Source organism: Arachis ipaensis, chromosome B2, assembly GCF_059453495.1.
Source record: "Arachis ipaensis isolate K30076 ecotype BB chromosome B2, ASM5945349v1, whole genome shotgun sequence".
Lineage (NCBI taxonomy): Eukaryota > Viridiplantae > Streptophyta > Magnoliopsida > Fabales > Fabaceae > Arachis > Arachis ipaensis.
The window spans coordinates 98,873,642-98,887,907 of NC_142437.1; the positions used below are offsets into that span (position 1 = coordinate 98,873,642).

General features: G+C 39.2%; 1 non-coding gene across 1 annotated transcript; it reads right to left on the reverse strand.

Annotated features, from left to right (window-relative positions):
* Positions 1-6,064: 6,064 nt before the first annotated feature.
* LOC148574979 (small nucleolar RNA R71) lies at positions 6,065-6,172 on the reverse strand. Its single transcript, XR_015906772.1, has one exon. It is a non-coding gene; the product is annotated as a small nucleolar RNA R71 (small nucleolar RNA).
* Between the last annotated feature and the right edge of the window lie 8,094 nt (positions 6,173-14,266).

A 14,266-nucleotide genomic window follows, 5' to 3' on the forward strand; every position in this document is an offset into this window, starting at 1 on the left:
CGAATACTACGGCAAGCGTTTCCTAGGAACAGTGGGAGACTAGATTTGAAAGACGCTTAAAGTTGACATGAACATAACAAACCAGTCAAGAGGCAAATTCGCGTGCCTGTGTATGGAGCTAGATCTGACCAAGCCTCTAGATGCAAAATATATGGTAAATGATAATACATATTTCATTGAATATGAAGGCTTACATATGATTTGTTTTAACTGTGGACATTTTGGTCATGTTAATGAGGCGTGTACACATGGAAACACTTTTGCATTTAACCATAACAATGCAGATGAGAATCAACAGCTAGGACAAGCAGCGGAAGAGCCCATGGAAAGAAACCAGGTGCAAAAAGAGGGGGACCAGAAGAGTGGAGAAGACAAGGATAAAATAGTCATTTCAGAAACTGCCAATTATGGTGCTTGGATGGTTGTACAGAAGAAAAGGAGGACAAAGAAAATGGTTAGAAAGGACAACCAGAATGTGAAAAGTGGGAACAAGTATAAGGGTGAAAAAAGCAATGCAGAAAAGGTGGCCGACAAATTGAGGTACGAGGTTTTGTCCTTAGATGCAACCAATGAGCAAATCATAGAGAACGATTATGATGAGAATGAGAATCAGCCAGCCACAAAAAAAGACAAAAATAATGAAGGCCCCAAAGAATTCCTTTCTGGAAGCCAAATGAGAAAAGCCCGTTCTGCAAACACACCTAGCCCCATCCATACATCCCCTAGCCCAATCACCGTGACCTAAAATGCAGCCCGATCTGCTTCCCTGAATCCAAAAAGAAAAGCACCAAATTTAAACAAAACCCAAACTCTTCACCATCACTCATCACCTATGGCCCAAGACCAACCACTCCATGGCTCATACAATGAAACTAAACCAAGCATCTCAGAACCAATGTTATCCAACAATGCGATGTCAGTAGAGGAAACGATGGTCATAGAAACCCCGCTAGATCAAAACCTTAGCCCAAAACCACCTAACCCACCTGAACTCGACTTTTCATGATCTGACCTGGATCTGATAATGGCTGAACGTACAGCAGCGATCCTAAATTGGGAAGAAAAGAAAGGCCCAATAGAGGGCGAGTTGAATGAGGCCTAATTGGGTTTGTGTTTTAACCCAGTTCTCTAGCCAAGGGCTTTAAGCTCTTCCTTACCGTGTGTTTAATATGATAATACTATCATGGAATGTGAGAGGGGCTGCAAGCCCATCCTTTGCTAAGACGTTAAAACAGTATAATCTTCAGTATAAACCCAACTTAATTGCCATCCAGGAGACAAGATGCAGTGAACAAAATGCACTAAACTCCATCAAAAAGGTTGGTTTTAACTACCATCTTATTGTGGATGCAAATGGATTTTCAGGAGGAATATGGATGGTTTGGAACAACTCTAATCAAACTGTTCAGGAAATATGTCGGCATGAACAAGCTTTACACACCAAGATTACTAATGACTCTAGAGTTTGGTACCTTACCATTGTATACGCTCACCCTCAAGAGAGCCAAAGAAGAGATATAAGAAATTTTATCCACAAAATATTAGCAAACATGCATCATCCTTGGGTTCTATGTGGCGACTTCAATGATATTAGTGATGCATCGGAGAAAAAAGGAGGAGCGCATCCTGATATTCCCCAAATCAATAGATTCAAGAACTGGGTAGAAGATTTTAATCTTATAGACCTGGGATATCAAGGAACAAGATTCACCAATTTTGTGGTTTATCTTGTGTTAAATTCAAGGAATTTTATCAACTTATCTCACATTTATTCAATGAAATAGCATGGTTTTGTGAATTTATCCTAATTTGTGCTTGGTGCACAAAATTGTGATTCACACTTTTCACAACTCCGCACAACTAACCAGAAAGTGCACTGGGTCGTCCAAGTAATACCTTACGTGAGTAAGGGTCGATCCCACAGAGATTGTTGGCTTGAAGCAATCTATGGTTACTGATGAGCGGATAATTTATACGCTTTTTGACATTGTTTTTAGTAGGATCTAGTTACTTTTAGGGATGTTTTCATTAGTTTTTATGTTAAATTCATATTTCTGGACTTTACTATGAGTTTGTGTGTTTTTCTGTGATTTCAGGTATTTTCTGGCTGAAATTGAGGGACTTGAGCAAAAATCAGATTCAGAGGTTGAAGAAGGACTGCTGATGCTGTTGGATTCTGACCTCCCTGCACTCAAAGTAGATTTTCGGGAGCTACAGAACTCGAAATGGAGCGCTTCTAATTGCGTTGGAAAGTAGACATCCAGGGATTTCCAGAAATATATAATAGTCCATACTTTGGCCAAGAATAGATGACATAAACTGGCGTTCAACGCCAGCTTTCTGCCCAAATCTGGCGTCCAGCGCCAGAAAAGGAGCCAAAACCAGAGTTGAACGCCCAAACTGGCACAAAAGCTGGCGTTCAACTCCAGAAAGGACCTCTACACGTGTAACACTCAAGCTCAGCCCAAGCACACACCAAGTAGATTTATTATAAATAGGACATTTCACTATTGTATTTGACATCTTTGGATTATCTTTTGATCTATTGATCACGTTTTGGGGGCTAGCCATCTCGGCCATGCCTGGACCTTTCACTTATGTAATTTTAACGGTAGAGTTTCTACACCCCATAGATTAAGGTGTGGAGCTCTGCTGTTTCTCAAGGATTAATGCAAAGTACTACTGTTTTCTATTCAATTCATCTTGTTTTGCTTCTAAGATATTCATTCGTACTTCAATCTGAATGTGATGAACATGACAATCATCATCATTCCCTATGAACGCGTGCCTGACAACCACTTCCGTTCTACCTTAGACTGAATGAGTATCTCTTAGATCTCCTAACCAGAATTTTCGTGGTGTAAGCTAGAATGATGGCGGCATTCAAGAGAATCCGGAAGGTCTAAACCTTGTCTGTGGTATTCCGAGTAGGATTCAATGAATGAATGACTGTGACGAGCTCCAAACTCGCGATTTTGGGGAGTTAGTGACAGACGCAAAAGGATAGTAAATCCTATTCCAGCATGATCGAGAACCGACAGATGAATAGCCGTGCCGTGACAAGGTGCGTTGACCATTTTCACTGAGAGGATAAGATGAAGCCATTGACAAGGGTGATACCTCCAGACGATTAGCCGTGCCGTGACAGGGCATTGGATCATTTTCCCAAGAGATGACCGAAAGTAGCCATTGACAGTGGTGATGTATCACATAAAGCCAGCCATGGAAAGGAGTAAGACTGATTGGATGAAGATAGCAGGAAAGCAGAGGTTCAGAGGAACGAAAGCATCTCCATTCGCTTATCTGAAATTCTCACCAATGAATTACATAAGTATTTCTATCCCTATTCTATTAATTATTATTCGAAAACACCATTATCAATTTATATCTGCCTAACTGAGATTTGCAAGGTGACCATAGCTTGCTTCATACCAACAATCTCCGTGGGATTCGACCCTTACTCACGTAAGGTATTACTTGGACGACCCAGTGCACTTGCTGGTTAGTTACACGGAGTTGTGAACCATGGTCTTGGCATCATGTTTTTGGCGCCATTTCCAGGGAAAGAAAGAGCAATGAATTTTACATAATTAAAGTGTAATCACGATTCCGCGTACCAAGTTTTTGGCGCCGTTGCCGGGGATTGTTCGAGTTTGGACAACTGACGATTCATCCTGTTGCTCAGATTAGGTAATTTTCTTTTTGTTTTCTTTTTAAAAATTTTTCAAAAATCTTTCAAAAATTTCTCCTTTGTTTTCAAAAAAAAATGTTTTCAAAAATATATTTTTCTTCAGAATTTTTAAGAATGAATTCTAGTGTTTCATGAAGCATGCTAAGCCTGGCTGGCTGTAAAGCCATGTCTAAATTCATTTGGACTGAGGCTTTCAATTTGTTATCAAGAGCAAGCTAGTTGTTGTTAATCCACCTGCTACTGTTCCTGATTTACATGCTAAAGCTTGGCTGGCCATTGGCTATGTCTAGTGTTTTGGACCGGAGCTTTCATTGAAAGCTTGGCTGGCTAGTGAGCCATGTCTAATTCCTGGACTGAAGCTTTAGACTAACACTGCAAGATTCCTGGAATTCATATTAAAAAATTTTGGAATCCTTATTTTTCCTTTTCCAATTAATTTTCGAAAAAAAAATACAAAAAAAAAATTAGAAAATCATAAAAATCAAAAAATATTTTTCATGTTTCTTGTTTGAGTCTTAAGTCATGTTATAAGTTTGGTGTCAATTGCATGTGCATCTTGCATTTTTCGAAAATTCATGCATTCATAGTGTTCATCATGATCTTCAAGTTGTTCTTGGTAAGTCTTCTTGTTTGATCTTGATGATTTCATGTTTTGTGTCTTTTCTTGTTTTTCATATGCATTCTTGAATTCTTAGTGTTTAAGCATTAAAGAATTCTAAGTTTGGTGTCCTGCATGTTTTCCTTGCATTAAAAATTTTTCAAAAATATGTTCTTGATGTTCATCATGACATTCAAAGTGTTCTTGGTGTTCATCTTGACATTCATAGCATTCTTGCATGCATCACATGTTTTGATCTAAAATCCTCATGCATTGCATCATTTTTCTTGTTTTTCTTTCTCTTCATTAAAAATTCAAAAATAAAAAAAAATATCTTTCCCTTTTTCTCTCTCATCAAATTCGAAAATTTGAGTTGACTTTTTCAAAATTTTTTAAAATCAAGTTGTTTCTTATGAGTCAAATCAAATTTTCAATTTGAAAATCTTATCTTTTTCAAAATCTTTTTCAAAAATCAAATCTTTTCCAAACTTCTTAGTTATTTTCGAAAATTCTAAAAATATTTTTCAAAAATCTTTTTCTTATTTTTATATCAAATTTTTGAAAATAACAATAACAATTAATGTTTTGATTCAAAAATTTCAAGTTTGTTACTTGCTTGTTAAGAAAGATTCAAACTTTGAGTTCTAGAATCATATCTTGTGATTTCTTGTGAATCAAGTCATTAATTGTGATTTTAAAAATCAAATCTTTTTCAAAACTAATTTCAATCATATCTTTTCAAAATATCTTCTTATCTTATCTTTTTCAAAAATTTGATTTCAAAATATCTTTTCTAACTTCCTAACTTCTTATCTTTTCAAAACTTGTTTCAACTAACTAACTAACTTTTTGTGTGTTTCTTATCTTTTTCAAAACTACCTAACTAACTCTCTCTCTCTCATTTTCGAAAATCCCTTCCTTCTTTTTCAAAATTTCTTTTTAATTAACTATTATTTTAATTTTTAAATCTAAATTTTCAAAAAACTACTAACATTTTTCAAAAACTATTTTCAAAAATCACTAACTCTTTTTCAAAAATTATTTTCGAAAATTCCTTCTCTCTCATCTCCTTCTATTTATTTATTCATCTACTAACATCTCTCCCTCACCCACCAAAAATCCGAACCCTCTCTCTCTTTCTGAGTTCAGATTTTTCTCTTCTTCTTTTCTTCTACTAACAATAAGGAACCTCTTTACTGTGACATAGAGGATTCCTCTTCTTTTCTTTTTCTCTCCTCTTTCTTATGAGCAGGGACAGAGAAAAAGGCATTCTTGTTGAAGCTGATCCAAAACCTGAAAGGACTCTGAAGAGGAAATTAAGAGAAGCTAAATTACAACAATCCAGAGACAACTTGATTGAAAATTTCGAACAAGTAAAGATGGCAGCCGAACCCAACAACAATGCAAGGAGAATGCTTGGTGACTTTACTGCACCTAATTCCAATTTACATGGAAGAAGCATCTCCATTCCTGCCATTGGAGCAAACAACTTTGAGCTAAAACCTCAATTAGTTTCTCTGATGCAGCAGAACTGCAAGTTTCATGGACTTCCATCTGAAGATCCTTTTCAGTTCTTAACTGAATTCTTGCAGATATGTGATACTGTTAAGACTAATGGAGTAGATCCTGAAGTCTACAGGCTCATGCTTTTCCCTTTTGCTGTAAGAGACAGAGCTAGAATATGGTTGGATTCTCAACCTAAAGACAGCCTGAACTCTTGGGATAAGTTGGTCAAGGCTTTCTTAGCCAAGTTCTTTCCTCCTCAAAAGCTGAGTAAGCTTAGAGTGGATGTTCAAACCTTTAGACAGAAGGAAGGTGAATCCCTCTACGAAGCTTGGGAGAGATACAAAGGACTGACCAAAAAGTGTCCTTCTGACATGCTTTCAGAATGGACCATCCTAGATATATTCTATGATGGTCTGTCTGAGTTATCTAAGATGTCATTGGACACCTCTGCAGGTGGATCCATTCACCTAAAGAAAACGCCTGCAGAAGCTCAAGAACTCATTGACATGGTTGCAAATAACCAGTTCATATACACTTCGGAAAGGAATCCTATGAATAATGGGACGCCTATGAAGAAGGGAGTTCTTGAGGTTGATACTCTGAATGCCATATTGGCTCAGAACAAAATATTGACTCAGCAAGTCAATATGATTTCTCAGAGTCTGAATGGAATGCGAGCTGCATCCAACAGTACTCAAGAGGCATCTTCTGAAGAAGAAGCTTATGATCCTGAGAACCCTGCAATAGCAGAGGTAAATTACTTAGGTGAACCTTATGGAAACACCTATAACTCATCATGGAGAAATCATCCAAATTTCTCATGGAAGGATCAAAAGCCTCAACAAGGCTTTAATAATGGTGGAAGAAACAGGTTTAACAATAATAAACCTTTTCCATCATCCACTCAGCAACAGATAGAAAACTCTGAACAAATTACTCCTAATTTAACAAACCTACTCTCTGATCTATCTAAGGCCACTGTAAGTTTCATGAATGAAATAAGATCTTCCATTAGAAATCTGGAAATACAAGTGGGCCAGCTGAGTAAAAGGATCACTGAAATCCCTCCTAGTACTCTCCCAAGCAATACAGAAGAGAATCCAAAAGGAGAGTGCAAGGACATTGACATAACCAAAATGGCCGAACCTGTAAGGGAAGGAGAGGACGTGAATCCTAAGGAGGAAGACCTCCTGGGACGTCCAGTGATCAATAAGGAGCTTCCCTCTGAGGAACCAAAGGACTCTGAGGCTCATCTAGAGACCATAGAGATTCCATTGAACCTCCTTATGCCCTTCATGAACTCTGATGAGTATTCCTCTTCTGAAGAGAATGAGGATGTTACTGAAGAGCAAACTGCCAAGTTTCTTGGTGCAATCATGAAGCTGAATGCCAAATTATTTGGCATTGATACTTGGGAAGTTGAACCTCCCTTGTTCATCAATGAACTAAGTGATCTGGATCAACTGACATTATCTCAGAAGAAACAAGATCCTGGAAAGTTTATAATATCTTGTACCATAGGCACCATGATTTTTAAGGCTCTGTGTGACCTTGGTTCAGGAATAAACCTCATGCCCCTCTCTGTAATAGAGAAACTGGGAATCTATGGGGTGCAAGCTGCTAAAATCTCATTAGATATGGCAGACAATTCAAGAAAACAGGCTTATGGATAAGTAGAGGACGTGTTAGTAAAGGTTGAGGGCCTTTACATCCCTGCTGATTTCATAGTCCTGGATACTGGAAAGGAAGAGGATGAATCCATTATCCTAGGAAGACCTTTCCTGGCCACAGCAAGAGCTGTGATTGATGTTGACAGAGGAGAATTAGTCCTCCAAATGAATGAGGACTCCCTTGTGTTTAAAACTCAAGGATCTCTCTCTGCAACCATGGAGAGGAAGCATGAAAAGCTTCTCTCAAAGCAGAGTCAATCAAAGCCTCCACAGTCAAACTCTAAGTTTGGTATTGGGAGGCCACAACTAAATTCTAAGTTTGGTGTTGAACTCCCATATCCAAACTCTAAGTTTGGTGTTGGGGAGTCTCAACAAAGCTCTACACACCTGTGAGGCTCCATGAAGAGCCCACTGTCAAGCTATTGACATTAAAGAAGCGCTTGTTGGGAGGCAACCCAATGTTTATTTATCTAATTTTTATTTTCATTGTTTTTCATGTTTTTATAGGTTCATGATCATGTGGAGTCACAAAATAAATAGAAAAATTGAAAACAGAATCAAAAACAGCAGAAGAAAAATCACACCCTGGAGGAGCATCTGTCTGGCGTTCAGCGCCAGAACAGAGCATGGTTCTGGCGCTGAACGCCCAAAATGGGCAGCTTCTGGGTGCTGAACACCAGAACAGGCATGGTTCTGGCGTTCAACGCCAGAAATGGCACACAAATGGGCGTTGAACGCCCAAAATGGCCACCAACCTGGCACTGAACACCCAGAGTTGTGTGCAAAGGCATTTTTACATGCCTAATGGGTGCAGGGATGTAAATCCTTGAACACCTCAGGATCCGTGGACTCCACAGGATCCACTCAGGGTCTATGAACCCCACAGGATCCACTCAGGATCTGTGGACCCCACAGGATCCCCACCTACCTCTACTCACTTCTTCTCACCACTCTCTTTCACACAACCCCATAAACACTCTTCCCCAAAAACCCTTCACCAATCACCTCAAACACTCTTCCCCATAAACCTACCTCATAAACTCCACCTACCTTCAAAATTCAAAACCAATTTACCACCCAAACCCACCCATATGGCCGAAACCTTTCCCCCCTCCCTTCCCTATATAAAGCCCTCCATTCTTCATCAAATTCACACAACACACCCCTCTACACCCTTCTTGGCCGAAACACTTTCCACTCTCCCTCTCCTCCATTTCTTCTTCTTCTTCATCTATTCTTTCTTTTATTGCTCGAGGGTGAGCAAAATTCTAAGTTTGGTGTGGTAAAAGCATAAGCTTTTTGTTTTTCCATTACCATTGAGGGCACCTAAGACCGGAGAATCCTCTAGAAAGGGGAAAGAGAAGATAAAAGCTTCCACATCCGAGTCATGGGAGATGGAAAGGTTCATCTCCAAAGCCCATCAAGACCACTTCTATGATGTTGTGGCTAAGAAGAAGGTGATCCCTGAGGTCCCTTTCAAACTCAAAAGAAATGAGTATCCGGAGATCCGACATGAAATTCAAAGAAGAGGTTGGGAAGTTCTAACAAACCCCATCCAACAAGTCGGCATCCTAATGGTTCAAGAGTTCTATGCCAATGCATGGATCACCAAGAACCATGATCAAAGTAAGAACCTGGATCCAAAGAACTATGTTACAATGGTTCGGGGGAAATACTTAGATTTTAGTCCAGAAAATATAAGGTTGGCGTTCAACTTGCCCATGATGCAAGGAGATGAACGCCTCTACACTAGAAGGGTTAACTTTAATCAAAGGTTGGACCAAGTCCTTATGGACATATGTGTAGAAGGAGCTCAATGGAAGATTGACTCCAAAGGCAAACCGGTTCAACTAAGAAGATTGGACCTCAAGCCTGTGGCTAGAGGATGGTTGGAGTTCATTCAATGCTCAATCATTCCCAGTAGCAACCGGTCTGAAGTTACTATAGACCGGGCCATCATGATCCATAGCATCATGATTGGAGAAGAGGTGGAAGTTCATGAGATTATACCTCAAGAACTCTACAAGGTGGCTGACAAGTCCTCCACTATGGCAAGGTTAGCCTTTCCTCACCTCATCTGCCACCTATGCAATTCGGCTGGGATTGACATAGAGGGAGATATCCTCATCAAAGAGGACAAGCCCATCACTAAGAAAAAGATGGAGCAAGCAAGAGAGCCCATTCATGGAGCTCAAGAGGCGTATGAAGCTCATCACCATGAGATCCCGGAAATGCCTCAAATGCATTTTTCTCCACAAAACTATTGGGAGCAAATCAACATTATCTATGTTTGTGTCTTCATTACATAATCATTAGTAGTTAGTAACTATGTCTTAAAGTTATGAATGTCCTATGAATCCATCACCTCTCTTAAATGAAAAATGTTTTAATTCAAAAGAACAAGAAGTACATGAGTTTCAAATTTATCCTTGAACTTAGCTTAATTATATTGATGTGGTGACAATGCTTCTTGTTTTCTGAATGTATGCTTGAACAGTGCATATGTCTTTTGAAGTTATTGTTTAAGAATGTTAAATATGTTGGCTCTTGAAAGAATGATGACTAGGAGACATGTTATTTGATAATCTGAAAAATCATAAAAATGATTCTTGAAGCAAGAAAAAGCAGCAAAGAACAAAGCTTGCAGAAAAAAAAAATATAATAGGCGAAAATAATAGAAAGAAAAAGAAAAAGCAAGCAGAAAAAGCCAAAAGCTCTTAAAACCAAGAGGCAAGAGAAAAAAGCCAATAACCCTTAAAACCAAAAGGCAAGGGTAAATAAAAAGGATCCCAAGGCTTTGAGCATCAGTGGATAGGAGGGCCTAAAGGAATAAAATCCTGGTCTAAGCGGCTAAACCAAGCTGTCCCTAACCATGTGCTTGTGGCGTGTAGGTGTCAAGTGAAAACTTGAGACTGAGCGGTTAAAATCAAGGTCCAAAGCAAAAAAAAGAGTGTGCTTAAGAACCCTGGACACCTCTAATTGGGGACTTTAGCAAAGCTGAGTCACAATCTGAAAAGGTTCACCCAATTATGTGTCTGTGGCATTTATGTATCCGGTCGTAATACTGGAAAACAAAGTGCTTAGGGCCACGACCAAGACTCATAAAAAAAGCTGTGTTCAAGAATCATCATACTGAACTAGGAGAATCAATGACACTATCTGAACTCTGAGTTCCTATAAGATGCCAATCATTCTGAACCTCAATGGATAAAGTGAGATGCCAAAACTATTCAAGAGGCAAAAAGCTATAAGTCCCGCTCATATGATTGAAGCTATGTTTCATTGATAGTTTGGAATTTATAGTATATTCTCTTCTTTTTATCCTATTTGATTTTCAGTTGCTTGGGGACAAGCAACAATTTAAGTTTGGTGTTGTGATGAGCGGATAATTTATACGCTTTTTGACATTGTTTTTAGTATGTTTTTAGTAGGATCTAGTTACTTTTAGGGATGTTTTCATTAGTTTTTATGTTAAATTCACATTTCTGGACTTTACTATGAGTTTGTGTGTTTTTCTGTGATTTCAGGTATTTTCTGGCTGAAATTGAGGGACTTGAGCAAAAATCAGATTCAGAGGTTGAAGAAGGACTGCTGATGCTGTTGGATTCTGACCTCCCTGCACTCAAAGTGGATTTTCTGGAGCTACAGAACTCTAAATGGCGCACTTCCAATTGATTTGGAAAGTAGACATCCAGGACTTTCCAGCAATATATAATAGTCCATACTTTGGCCAAGAATAGATGTCGTAAACTGGCGTTCAACGCCAGCTTTCTGCCCAAATCTGGCATCCAGCGCCAGAAAAGGAGCCAAAACCAGAGTTGAACGCCCAAACTGGCACAAAAGCTGGCGTTCAACTCCAGAAAGGACCTCTACACGTGCAACACTCAAGCTCAGCCCAAGCACACACCAAGTGGGCCCCGGAAGTGGATTTATGCATCAATTACTTACTTCTGTAAACCCTAGTAGCTAGTTTATTATAAATAGGACATTTCACTATTGTATTTGACATCTTTGGATTATCTTTTGATCTATTGATCACGTTTTAGGGGCTGGCCATCTCGGCCATGCCTGGACCTTTCACTTATGTAATTTTAACGGTAGAGTTTCTACACTCCATAGATTAAGGTGTGGAGCTCTGCTGTTTCTCAAGGATTAATGCAAAGTACTACTGTTTTCTATTCAATTCATCTTGTTTCGCTTCTAAGATATTCATTCGTACTTCAATCTGAATGTGATGAACGTGACAATCATCATCATTCCCTATGAACGCGTGTCTGACAACCACTTCCGTTCTACCTTAGACTGAATGAGTATCTCTTAGATCTCCTAACCAGAATCTTCGTGGTGTAAGCTAGAATGATGGCGGCATTCAAGAGAATCCGGAAGGTCTAAACCTTGTCTGTGGTATTCCGAGTAGGATTCAATGAATGAATGACTGTGACGAGCTCCAAACTCGCGATTGCGGGGCGTTAGTGACAGACGCAAAAGGATAGTAAATCCTATTCCAGCATGATCGAGAACCGACAGATGAATAGCCGTGCCGTGACAGGGTGCGTTGACCATTTTCACTGAGAGGATAAGATGAAGCCATTGACAAGGGTGATGCCTCCAGATGATTAGCCGTGCCGTGACAGGGCATTGGATCATTTTCCCGAGAGATGACCGAAAGTAGCCATTGACAGTGGTGATGTATCACATAAAGCCAGCCATGGAAAGGAGTAAGACTGATTGGATGAAGATAGCAGGAAAGCAGAGGTTCAGAGGAACGAAAGCATCTCCATTCGCTTATCTGAAATCCTCACCAATGAATTACATAAGTATTTCTATCCCTATTCTATTAATTATTATTCGAAAACACCATTATCAATTTATATCTGCCTAACTGAGATTTGCAAGGTGACCATAGCTTGCTTCATACCAACAATCTTCGTGGGATTCGAACCTTACTCATGTAAGGTATTACTTGGACGACCCAGTGCACTTGCTGGTTAGTTACACGGAGTTGTGAACCATGGTCTTGGCATCATGTTTTTGGCGCCATTTCCAGGGAAAGAAAGAGCAATGAATTTTACATAATTAAAGTATAATTACGATTCCGCGTACCAGTTACCTTGTAAATCTTAGTCAGGAGATTAATTATGATTATCAGTTTGAATTACGAAAAATAAAAGAGCATGAAATAAATACTTGTTATGCAGTAATGGAGAATATGTTGGAGTTTTGGAGATGCCTTGTCTTCTGAATCTCTGCTTTTTTCCTATCTTCTTCTTCACGCACGCAAGGTTCCTCCTATGGCAAGCTGTGTGTTGGTGGATCACCGTTGTCAATGGCTACCATCCGTCCTCTCAGTGAAAATGGTCCAGGTGCGCTGTCACCGCACGGCTAATCATCTGTCGGTTCTCACTCATGCTGGAATAGGATCCATTGATCCTTTTGCGTCTGTCACTACGCCCAACCCTTGTGAGTTTGAAGCTCATCACAGTCATTCAATCCCTGAATCCTACTCGGAATACCACAGACAAGGTTTAGACTTTCTAGATTCTTAAGAATGCTGCCAATGGATTCTAGCTTATACCACGAAGATTCTGATTAAGGAATCCAAGAGATACTCATTCAATCAAAGGTAGAATGGGAATGGTTGTCAGGCACGCGTTCATAGATTGAGAATGGTGATGAGTGTCACGGATCATCACATTCATCATATTGAAGTGCGAATGAACATCTTAGATAGAAACAAGTGTGTTTGAATAGAAAACAGAAATAATTGCATTAATTCATCGAGACACAGCAGAGCTCCTCACCCCCAACAATGGAGTTTAGAGACTCATGCCGTCAAAGAGTACAAAGTTCAGATCTAAAAATGTCATGAGGTGCAAAATAATCCTCTAAAAGTTGTTTAAATACTAAACTAGTAACCTAGGTTTACAGAAAAATGAATAAGCTATGATAGATAGTGCAGAAATTCACTTCTGGGGCCCACTTGGTGTATGCTGGGGCTGAGACTTGAGCTTTACACATGCTTAGGCTGTTTCTGGAGTTAAACGCCAGGTTGTAACCTGTTTTGGGCGTTTAACTCCAACCTGTAACCTGTTTCTGGCGTTTAACGCCAGACTGCAGCATGGAACTGGCGTTGAACGCCAGTTTACATCATCTATCCTTAAGAAAAGTATGAACCATTATATATTTCTAGAAAGCCATGGATGTCTACTTTCCAACGCAATTGGGAGCACACCAATTGGACTTCTGTAGCTCCAGAAAATTCATTCCGAGTGCAGAGAGGTCAGAATCCAACAGCATCAGCAGTCCTTTTTCAGCCTAAATCAGATTTTTGCTCAGCTCCCTCAATTTCAGCCAGAAAATACCTGAAATTACAGAAAAACATACAAACTCATAGTAAAGTCCAGAAATATGAATTTTGCCTAGAAACTAATAATAATATACTAAAAACTAACTAAAAGATACTAAAAACTACATGAAATTAACCCCAAAAAGCGTATAAAATATCCGCTCATCACAACACCAAACTTAAACTGTTGCTTGTCCCCAAGAATTTAGACAAATAAAATAGAATACAATTAAGTCAAGAAGCAATAATATCTCAGAGTTTTTGAGTGAAGCTCAGATTCTAATCAGATGAGCGGGACTAGTAGCTTTTTTTTTTGCTTCCGAACAGTTTTGGCATCTCACTTTATCCATTGAAGCTCAGAATGATTGGCATCTATAGGAACTTAGAATTCAGATAGTGTTATTGATTCTCCTAGTTCAGTATGTTGATTCTTGAACACAGCTACTTTATGAGTC